The sequence below is a fragment of the Trachinotus anak genome, unplaced genomic scaffold, assembly GCF_046630095.1.
Source record: "Trachinotus anak isolate AG129_WGS33_773 ecotype Australia unplaced genomic scaffold, CSIRO_AGI_Tana_v1 ptg000014l, whole genome shotgun sequence".
Lineage (NCBI taxonomy): Eukaryota > Metazoa > Chordata > Actinopteri > Carangiformes > Carangidae > Trachinotus > Trachinotus anak.
Genome location: NW_027273865.1, coordinates 14,558,760 through 14,570,795, shown reverse-complemented (window position 1 = coordinate 14,570,795; position 12,036 = coordinate 14,558,760). Strand labels below are relative to the sequence as shown.

At 43.5% G+C, this 12,036-nt stretch overlaps 1 protein-coding gene across 2 annotated transcripts in view; it reads right to left on the bottom strand.

The window, feature by feature from the left end:
- npas1 (neuronal PAS domain protein 1) overlaps positions 1-7,375 on the bottom strand; it is a 39,363-nt gene extending 31,988 nt beyond the window's left edge. The window contains exon 1 of one of the 2 annotated variants that reach the window (XM_071497090.1): positions 6,805-7,375. The gene's annotated coding sequence lies outside the window, so the exon portion shown is untranslated. The remainder of the gene's footprint in view (positions 1-6,804) is intronic. The other variant, XM_071497089.1, reaches the window with a different exon arrangement.
- Positions 7,376-12,036: the final 4,661 nt, after the last annotated feature.

The window sequence follows — 12,036 nt, the reverse complement described above, 5'->3', positions numbered from 1 at the left end:
ACAGGGGCCTCCACAGTAATTATTCAATCAGCCTCATAACCTTGTCGCAGGTTGGGCGGCCCATTAATGCACTCACCCAAATGGACCCCGCCACTTTGACTGCTAATGCTCCGGCTAGCTAGCAGCACAACAAGCTGAATGTCACAAGTGTCATCTAGACAGAGAGTGTGAAACAATCCTATACCAACAGACCTGAGTCGCCTTATTCTGTAATGGCACACTGGGAAATATATGGAAAAGGAAAGTGTGACTTCTAAGAGCACTGAGAGTAAAAATATACTGCGCCCACAGCTGTAGAGATCAACCTGTATCAAGTGTGACCGCAGGTGTTCACAATGTGTTGCTGCAGTGCTACATATTCATAAGTGTGGTGTGTACACGCGAGTGTGTGTTTGAGACCCCTACCCTATAGAGCTGTGCTCTCTTGGCATGGTCTCAAGAAGCAGCAGAGAAGAGGGCACTGCGGCGAGCGCTCACAGCCGCTGTTTGCTGTGCGTTTCTCTCTGGCTGCTCGCTTGGCTCCCGCTCTGTTTATTTTCAGCAGGGACATTTAATTAGGGCCTCCAGCTGTCAGAGGTTCGTTAGCGTGCCCCTCCTCTCCCCGAGCCACCCCTCCCCGTAGGGAGTCAGGGGCATCAGGCAAATGAACACATTTAAGTCAAACAGCACGCAGACAGACAATAGCCCCGCTGCCATGCCACCAGCTCCCCTAGGTAGAGACATGGTTGTTTTATGCCTCATCTCCCCAACCCCTGGGGCCCAATACAGAGCCTGGCCAAGACTGTGAATGTGGAGGCAGCGGCAGAGGAGCTCTCATAGCCCACTGGAGACGACATGCACACTGCGATCATGCAAAGGTAAAGAGCAGGATCGAGCCTTGCAATGTACAGTTTACAAGAAAAAGAAGAAGAGAGTAGTTCCAGTTCTAAGGATTTTTAGGATTTTAGATGTCCTCTAAAGGACGACAAATCTGACAAAAGAAGAAAGATCTATGAGACAGTAAAACAGTAAAAAAAAACTTTCATATTTTTCTTTCTTGTTCATTTGACTAACTGACAAAACACAGTGGATGAGCTGCTTTCCCACTTAAAACATTTTAGGGAGTATCCTAGCAGCCAGGGGAGAAAGACGCCTACCATATACTATGCATATACTGTGTCTGCAACATTCCTGGGGCCTGTTTCGCCAAGTCTGCAACATGCAAGCTGCTATTTGCAACATTACATAATTTTCCTGTAATTGCAACACATATATGGACATGAATGAGCCCTGCAGGACTCACAAATTAATCCACAATTTGCAGGTGACAGCTGTCAACATTTGCAATATGCTTTTAAGCAGCGCTCATTCTTTTGGAAAACAGGATCCTGGTTCAAGGGCAAAACATGCCTGAAAAAGTGATGTGTATAGCATCAAACTGGTCATTTGAAGGGTTTACTCAAATAAAAACTTAATAAAAGTTAATAATAAAAGTAATAAAAGTTTTCAGACACCCCTCCCTCTTTCTCCATCCCCACCCATCTTTAATTATCTCTAACCAAAAGGTAAATGTGGAGTACACATTAAACAGCGATGTAAGATATTCCTGTGAATAATATTTTATCAAATAGAGAACGTTCGATATCACGGTGTAGGTGTGGAAAACATGGTTGGAAATAACATGAACAGAATATTTGATGTAGCTAGTTTTCTATCTTGCCTTTCATGATGTTGAGTAGTTGTAAATGAGTGTCTGGAGCGTGCGGGGAGATGAAGTTTGGTATTCTGGTTGGAGGGCTGAAAACTACTTATCATGCATTACGGCCCTGGTTGGACCCCAGGATTTGGAAGTCAAAAGACTTTTTAATGTACAATTTTTCAACTGCTGATCAATCGACAGCTGCTGGACATGAAGATCTCTCTGCCTCCTCTCTCTCAGTATTCCATATTCGGACTCGCTCGGCATATCGGAGCGCCGGCTGCGGTTGACCTTGACGACTCTGGATCATTCCCAATCCAAGGTTCTCTCCAACTCTCAAGGGCCTTGGCGTCAACCCCCCCTCCCCCTCTCCATCCTCTACCCCCTTCCCCTCTCCCATCACCCCCCCCCCCCCCCCCCCCCCATCTTTCCTAACCCCGTCTTTGCTCCTCCCTGGCCCCTGCCAGGGTCATTAATTATCTAATGGAATCAATACGGCGTTAGATTGGACCAGAGTGACCCCACCCGCCCCCAGGTATCTCTGTGGTGATGAGGAGGAAGAGGAGGGTTCGGGAAGGGTGTAAAGGAATGGTGATAACAGCTTGTATGATCGAACCGGCACTGTGCAGTCACAGTGTGGACCGCCCCTAAACTGGAAGAATACAGAATAAAGAGATCAGCGATAAATAAATGATTAGAGGGGGGGAGAGGGGGTGGGCTGAGAGCGAATGGGGGATGGAGAGAGCATAAGCAGAGGCGTAGGGAGGCAAATCAGACAGCGAGAAAGAGAGAGAAATGATGGACAGATAAAGACATAGAGAGAGAGAGAAAGAGATTTGCTAATGTTCACCCTTGGTAATCAATATCTTTCTCCTCCTCCTCTTTTATTACAGAGAGCTTTGGTGAGCGCGCTTTGATGTCCACTCCTCACGGGCGTGGAGCTATGCAGAATCCAATCCATGCCTGTCATAATTACCGTCTACCTCGGCCTGAGTGTACACAAAAGAAACGCTCCATTTCACCTGCACTGTATTAAATATGAAGTTGAAAGTATAAGCGCACAGAATCACATATATTTATACTATTTACTAGAAAAATTACCAATTCTCTGGAGATTGCTCCCCAGTGTTTTTTCTCTTTTTTTCTCTAAATACTGTAAGTGAGTGTCAAATGATTTAAGCAGCACAACAAGTACAATAACTTGAAGAATGATGCTGACTTCATCACATACGCCGACATTTTCAGCGAGGAGGAAGAGGAGGACAAACATGGTAACAACTCATTTATCATGTTTTCCACTTTTGATAATTCTTTTTTTATTTAAGCAACCGATAAATAAAATGATCTAAACAGAAAAAAAGTCTGTTAAAATTATTTTACTGTTTACTTTTTCTATCTTAAATCATTTAACCCTGTTTCATAAGTAGTACAATACATTCCGGGTGTTAGTAAATGCAGTATGGGCATAAAGAGTCAACGGGGTGATTGCAACTTCAACATGAAGAAATAAACATTTAAATGATTCACTGGTTTGGTTAAAAGGTATAAATAAAAGTAGAAAACATGTAAAAGAGAATAAAATAAAAAGAAATGCATTAAATAAATATGTTCATTGTGAAGTTAACCATCCCTGACCCTGGTGACATCTATGCTTCAAAGACAAAACCCTGGGTCAATAAAATAACCCAGGTCAAAATAATGGCTGCAATCTATTCTGAGGTTAACTACCCCAACCACAGTGTAAAGCAATGCTTAAAGTGAAAAATGTAACTTACAGAAGGACTGAGGACTGATTCCTAATTTTCAAACAATTCCAGATTTTGTAAAAGTTCTTGGTGAACAAACAGAAAAAGGTAGAAGGGAGACAGAAACCTCTCCCTCCGACTGTGGGAGAGTCGGCTAAGTGGATGCAACTCTCTGGAAGGCTGAGGATGGTAAATCCACTCCTGCAGGCAGAGACCACATCAGCTCTGACCTCCAAATAACCACAGGCCAAAGAACAGCACACAGGGTCACTCACTCTCTGCAACACACACACATCAATTTGTATACTGAACGCCAGGACTTGAAAGCACACTCTCGTTCTGCACACCAGCACAGAGACGTCCACTTGCTAGTACAGACACATCAATTAGCATGGTGCAGATGTCAGAGTTCAGAGCAGTGTCAAACTCTTGATAAAAGTTGGACAAGTTGTGTAGGTGTCTCGCAGCACACTGGGGAAACAAGGATACCCACTGGCCTCATACTATATTCCCACACAGTGCTCAGAGTTTGATGCTTTGTTTGAATATTTGCAGATACATGTTAATCTATGGAACATCTGCTTTATGTTATGGAATAAATTAGAGAACAGGAAAAAAGAAAAAGACATGAAAGAGCGATTGTGAGGAAGATCTGAATCTTGCAGCCTGCACCTGCTCAGATATTCCATTTAGAGGGAAAGTGGCTGTGAGCGTGGATGCCTATACATCGTGTGCACGTCACTGAGTAACTGCATGTGTGTGTATGTGTGTGAGAGAGTGTGCACACGCAGTGCTGGTGGATCCCTTCAGGCCGGCGTGTGAATGACAGCGGGGGTTATGTAAGGAGCCACAGCGGGGCCGGAGTGGACAGTCCGACCGGAGATCAGGTCAGCAGAGTGTGACACTAAACACATCTCCCTGACACCACGCTGACATCCTCTGTCACAGACCCACACACTGTCTGTCAACGCTCTCCACACACACACACACACGCACATGCACGAACAGCGAGAGCAAGAAGTGTGTGAGGGGCTGTCTGTCAACACAGCAGACACTGACCACCTTACTGTGTGTGTAAGAGAGCAACAGAGAGAGACAAAAATATCAAGAGAGTAATAGAAAGAGGAAGGGAGGGAGAGGTGAGGTAAGCGTCTACCTGAGAAAAGTGAAAGCTGCAGTCTTCCCACCAAGATTAATTCATAAATTAAGCAATATAAAAAAGTCATCGAACTTTTCCTCTTTGTCACGGTTGCTCACTTTTGTGTACCTGAATTTATGACTTCTATCTAATCATGTGATCCGCCTTTACGCGCTGAAGAACTTAGCAGTAACACCAGCGCAGAAAAATAAAAGTGCCGCTACAACCACCTTTTTATCACGTCTTTGAACCGTACACTTTGTTGCCAGCATTTTCACGCTCACAAAGTCAGGGTCTGTCACACAGTTGCTATTCATATTGGCATGAACCGCAGCTCCTTAAATCCTAAGAAGGAACCTGCGTCTGGGTCTAATAAAAAAGGCCTGAAGGTAGGTCACGACCAAAGCGTCCAGCACATGCGAGAGCTGAAACGGATGGAGAGGCTTAGTGGCTCAGTGGGCCGGGGTATAAACTGTACCATGCACATTCAATGACACGGTATGACCCCGTTTCGTGTCAGCGTTGCTATACAGCCTCGCAGACAGCGAAGTGCAGATATTCATTACATTAAGAAAAAAAAAGATTGGGGGAAAAAAAAGATAAAAATACTGCTCTAGCAGTGAGTTACTAAAAACTGCCTGAATACACATGAGAATGGACAGTAACTTTTTAATAGCAACATTTTGAAACCTCATCCTGACACCTGAAAGAGTAATTCTGTGCTGCAGGTAGTTATCTGGTTTGAATTTATCTGAAGCGGCTGCTATCTCAGCAGGTGTGTGCGCAAATGATGCACAATTTATAGCAAATACACAACATAGATTATAGAGTGACATTCAGGGAGAGTATGCAAAATAAACACACAACACAAATCGTTCAGGAAATCATACAAAATACACTTAGTACATTCACACATGCACATCCACACACTTGCTCGCCCATGCACACACATTTTGCCTTTGTGAAATAAATTGTTCCACTATTCTGACTTTTACTTCAAGTAACAAGACCTCCAAACACAATACCTGAAAAATTATGAAAGAAGAAAAAAAAACAAAACTGAAAACCTGAAATCACTATGTGATGGTTTGATGTTGTTATTTACTGTACAGCAGCAGCGAACACTGTGCGTTTGTCACAGTCATTCTGCCAATTTGGACCACCTGCTGCAAGCACCCTGAAGGCAGCGAATGTTACTAAGCCAGTAAACTGTGACCAATTCTGCCTCTGCAGGTGGAGACGGACACGCAGCCGCTCACTCTCTGCTTCTGTATCTCAAACTCTAACACTCACACACACACACACACACACACACACACACACACACACACACCAAACAGTTCACAATTTATCAGAAAGTGTTGGGCCGTTATTAGCGAGGTCACACAGCACAGAACATAAATGTAGATAATTATTTAGCTTATCTGAAAAGAAAAGATTGGAATATTTGCAGTCGAGATGTTTGTCAGTTAAATTAAATTGATGATATACACAATGAAGTTTGTGTGAAAAGCAATAATGGTGCCTTCAAGGGAAAGTCTAGTCTAATTATCTAATTATCTAATCAAACAGAACACGTCAATATTAATTTATAATACATTTTAAATCTACACTTTTATGCAATAATATGCACATTATTCTGTATTTGCTGGAATCAAATGTATATTCAAACATGCTGTCACATAGTAAAAGAGGCCCCGGGAAGTAGAGGTCAATTTTAAAATTAAACTTCTTCACGCTGTCATTCCATTTTTATCAATTATTACCTGAGGAGAAAATGACTTTGACTTAAATCTAACTGCTAATGTAGTAATTTAGTAACATTTCTGTTCTGTCCTGGTTGAGACACAGTAAAAAAGTTCACCGCTGGTACATGCTGGTATTTTATCTCAGGGAAAGAGAAAAGTACTTTAGGATAAGATTTAACAAAAATTAAAACAAAAAAACAAAAAAAAAACAATAACTCTTTCACAAGACTGAATCTTCATCATGATTTGTAAAAAGATAAATGTAGCAACAGATTAACAAGATCAAAAACCATCAGTTTTAATCTGACAGCAAAAATCTGACAAAAGGTGACAACTTGAAGTGTGTGTGAGAAAATCAAGCGAGCGAGTGTGAAAGTGTGTTTACATTCATACATGCGTGCGCGCGTGTGTGTGTGTGTGTGTGTGTGTGTGTGTGTGTGTGTGTGTGTGTGTGTGTGTGCTGACCATAAGTTGTTAGATCCATTCTCTACTCACCTGACGGGCATTTCCAGCGTTCAGTCTGCTGCTGTCGAACTGATCCACTTTGTCTCTCTCTTCCTCCTCCTCCTCCTCCTCTTCCTCTTCTTCTTCTCCTCCTCTCCGGTGCCCCTGCTCTGCCCTGGCGGTGCCCCCCACCACCACCACCAACACCACCACCACCTCCTACTCCACCACCACCTCCAGCTTAAACACAGCAAACAAACACCGTGTGTGTGAGCCAAGGGGGCTGGGACAGGGGCAGCGTCAATCCCCTCACTTTCACAAAAGCCGTGGCTGCGCTGCCGGACACATCGTGGACTCCCGGTACAAGAGTGTGTGTGAAAGAGCGAGCTGGAAAGAGAGGGAGAGTGTGTGTGTGTGTGTGTGTGTGTGTGTGTGTGTGTGTGTGTGTGTGTGTGTGTGTGTATGTGTGAGTGGAGCTAGCTGATGTAGCTCTCCTTGGCTCTCAGACTCACTTCACTAACACTCTGCTCCGCTGCTTCTTGGAGATGGACTCGGATTAGGACACAGCCAGTGTGAGAATCTCTTTCCCACTCTCTCTCCCTCTCTCTCCCTCTCTCTCTCCCTCTCCCTCTCCCTCTCTCTCTCTCTCTCTCTCTCTCTGTCTCTCCAGCCGGCATGCTCCCTCCCACCCTTCCTCTCTCCTGCTCACTCATTCACTCTCCTCGCTGAGCTTCTTTCTTTTCATTTCCTCTTGGGAAAGCCGTGCACACCAGTTGTCTCTGCCTTCAGCTGCTCCCTCTCTCTCTCAGTCACTAGTAAATATAAAAGGCATGCTTGTACAGCCCCTCGCCTCAGTCTCTCTCTGGCTCTCCCTCCCTAGCTCGCTGTGTCTCATGCTTTCGTTTGCCCCCACCTCTCTGTGCCGCCCCCCCCTCCACCCCCCCCACCCCCCACCTCACTTTCTTTCTCACTGTCAAAGCTGCCTTTCAAATGCTGATTAGCAGCCAGAGTAAAAGAGAGAGAGAGGGAAGGAGAGAGAGGGAGAGAGGATGACTGAAACAAGTGGGAGATTCCATCACATCCAAACATATTGTAAACTGTGACTCCCGTCCCGTACAAACACACACACAAACTTGTTTCTGTCACTTTGCAGGACATTGCATAGACTTACATGAACTCCTGGAGACATACCCTCAACCACAAAAACATGTTTTACCTTGTGGATAACATATTTCTCCAAAATAAATGACAAAACTTCACATTTGTTATTATCTTCCAAAGCATCCAATACAGAATCCACAGTTTCTGTCTTTGTTAATAGATACAAAACAACATGTACATGACTGATCTCTTCAGGGTTTAGAGATCAATTTATTCATCATTAAAAACATGAAATTTACCGTGCTCCCATCCTTATAAACCAACACCAACCTGCCACCACTATTGACGAGGTTTAGGCACAACAGCCCCTACTTCAGAGAAAGATTCTGGTCATGGTTTAAAAGAAACCAGTGTTGACTGCCAGCAGGAAACAGGATGTGACCAGCAGTCATACAAATTTTTTGATCCGTCCATCCATAACATATACCAATGTCACGCTACGTCTGCCTCTGCATCTCAGGCAAAAAAAGATACAACTCGAAATGCCACAAGAGGTCCTGGTCATGTACACATGAACATAAGGCTGTTGTAGGTATTTTAACAAACGGGCGAAGGCTGTAATTTTTCTCATGAGGACGGTCTATTTTTGTCCTCAAATGGAAGATGAGTCTCCTTAACGTGGCCGTGTGAAAGTGAGTAATACAAATACTTGTTTTATTCACAACAGCTGCAAGAAAGTGTCTCACACGCACTCGACCTGTAAAACACACGACAACACTGTATGCAGCCCCTTTGCTTGAGAAACAATGTAAAAATACTCCACTGAACAAAATCTTACTTGAGTAACAGGACAGAAGTCTTAAAAGCAAAGTTTAAAGCAAACTTACTCATTATACAGGAAATGTCATCACTATTACTGTTTCTCTAATACTTAGGCAGAAATGTAATGTTTTAGGTGGTGGAGGTGGAGCTAACTGTAACCACTTTGTATATCGTTATGGAATTAAGTCCACATCATGTTTATAAGCTGATATGTTTATCAATGTGCAAAATAGCACTACATGTCAAATAATGTAGCAGAATAGAAACTGCAGCTTTTTCTCTCTGAAATGTAGAGTAATAATCTAAAATGGCATCAAGCCATTCGATTGGGAGTGTGAACAGCCTCAACTCTCTGTACCTCAAAGTTTCTGCACACACCACTGCTTGTGATCTGCTCTGCCATCAGATGAATATGAAGGACCTTCAACCATCTAATAAACTTGCCGTTTAAACCAAATAGCTCCAAGGTAAAAACAAAAACATGGTCCCCTTTCCCGAAAGCGCCTTAAGGCTAAGATGATCTAAGTCCCATTGCGAGTCTATTGGCTAAGATCTTAAGACGCTTTTGGGAAATGAAGCTCAGATATGGTCATTTGACATGGCTGAAGGCTTTCTTCACAAAACCATCCACGTTTGCCTTTTGCTAATAGTTCCTAAACATTTAGTGATCTTCTGATATGAATGCACAAGCTGAGCCTTTAATAAAGCCTGACTGGTCTTCTTTAAGCTTCCAAGGCAAAAGTCTGGATAAAGTTTTGGGGTAAACATTCGATAATGAGCCGAGTCTATCGGAGGCAAATTTTTCTGGGCACCACCTTTACTTGAGAATTAAAAAAATGTTGACCTCTCTTAGTGATGAAGGCCTGTATCATATTAATGGTCTAACACACTTAAGGGTGAGCTGCCTTTGTACTCTGAAGTAGTCTGTAAAGTAGCACAAAATGGAAACACTCAAGTACAAGTACAAGTACAAGTACAAGTACCTCAAAATTGTACAGTACTTGTACTTAGTTATGTTCCACCTATCTCACTGTATGTTCAGCCTGTAGTCAACATGTGCTCAGACTCACATACACATGGACAAACAACATATACCATCACAGTTCCACAAACACACACACATACACACACACACACAAGCGTATACGTGAACAAATAATCACACTCAGAGACTCACTGAAGTACTCTCTCTCCCACAACCCCCCCTCCCCCTCCCCCCTCTCCTCTGTTCGTTCCCCTTGCCCTCAAACACTACTCAGAATATTGATACATCACTCCCTCCTCCTTTTTCTCTCTCTCTCCGCCTCTCTCTCTCCCTCCATCACTCACTTTCTCTACTGAATACTGATAGGCTGTCTACTCCGTGGTCTGAGTTTCAAATCTCTCCCTCCCTCACGCTCCCTCCATCGCTGCACCCGCTACAAAAAAAAATAACAAAAAAAAACAGCAACATAAAGGAGGAAACAGCAGAAGTTAATGCACTGAGGTAGACATAAATTCACTTAAGTACCATTTCAGATTATGTCAAGCTAAAAATGGGCTTAACATTGTGGAAAAGAGGGGAGGGAGGTGACAGAGAAGGGGGGGGCTCTTTGGTTGGCTGTCTTGCCAGCGGAAACTGGCCGAGCGGCTCGCAGCACTGTAGTGAACAGGCAGCCGGCAACAAAAGGGAAAAGACGTGTGAAAAGTTCAGGCAAATGAAGACGCATTCAGTGTTTTTTGTCCGAGTCCCACCCTCCCGTCTCATTGTTGGGCATGTCGGCTATGGCGCGGTCGAAGGGGGGGAGAGAAGGGAGTGAATGAGGTCGTCAAAGAGTCCCAGTGAGCCCCCTCCACTTCACACACACACACACACACACAGACACACACACACCAACACATACACACACACACTCAACAGCTTGAAACAGCTGAGAGCAGGAGAGAGTCACAATAAGAGAAACAGAAAATGTCCTGCTTTGCTGAAATGGATGGGAAGGTGGAAGGGCCTTTCAGGGTATTTGTGTGTTAAAGTGTGTGTAAGTGTAGGTGTGTGTTGGCGTGGGAGAGAGAGTTTGTGTGTGCCTAGTCTCTTTGGAGGAGGCTTTCTGTCTGCATTAGAAGTGCAGCGCGTCTGAGACACTGGGAGAGGGAGTGTGTGATTTTGTCCTCCAAGTCTTCCCCAGGCGTCCTTGAAGGAGACTTACTGGGAATATCTGACTCTGTGTGTGTGTGTGTGTGTGTGTGTGTGCGTGTGTGTGTTTGAGCCCTCACAGGCTTATTTTAGTACCGGAGGCTTGCCTCGCGGAACAGTATTACAGGTGTTCCCTTCACAAATCAGGGTGCTCCTGGAAGTAACAAAAGCCACAACCTGAGGCTGGAGAATTAATCCGGCCTGATGAAAATGAAATGTAACTGAATCCAGTGGGTGAATGAGAGTAAAAAGCCTCGGTCTGTGCATGTGTGTCTGAATGCGCAGCTGCACATGCATGTGGAATAGCATGTGACGACTATTGCAGTCAGGGAGACAGTCACACCCATGTCTGACCTTGTTTCTCCGCTTGTCTACACTTGCTATCGGCTGTGGTCAGTTCAATGTAGTGACAGAAAACTGCCTTTTCAGTCCAGTGACAGAGGAAATATTTAACGCCTTAACATCTTTGAGGTGGCAATAACAAATCAAGCCTCAATCACAGTTAAAGGTTGGGAAAAACTTTAAACCTATGTATTAAAAGAAAAATGTCCCGTTCTGAGTTCTTTTTTTTTTTTTAAACATTAAGACTTATTACTCATTTATTATAAATGAGGCACCATTTTAATGTAACAGGTCAAGAAGGAGCCAGTTTTATATCCATTATACACTACTGAGTACTTCAATCGAGATCAAACATTATATTTTATAAGCTGATCAAGTATTTTATATAGTGATGTATATGTATTTTGCAGATTTGTCAGATAAGTTTAGCTGAGTAAAAAACCACATTACTTCCCTCTCACATGTGGAGGATATGTATAAAACTCTTAACTTCACCTGCTGATGAAGACTGTGAGGTGTGGTTGAAAGTTTTGAAATTTGCTAGTAAGTGGATTTTTTGGGGGGAAGGTGTAAAACTTTTCAAACATTCAGAGATCACAGGTGACTAGGAGGGGCATGTGGCGGTTTTATGTAAAAAGAGATTTATAATGGGTCTCCTGAACCAGCACAGATTTTCTGTTTCTGTAGGAAGTAAACACAGTGAAAACTGGCTGACTCTTTACAGCTAAAACACACTGCGAGTGTGCAGTGAATGAAAATGAAGTTGCTCTGCTGAAATACTTCCAAAAATAAACCTGGCCACATCAGACATATACATCTTGAAATGTGATTTCAACATACAGTGT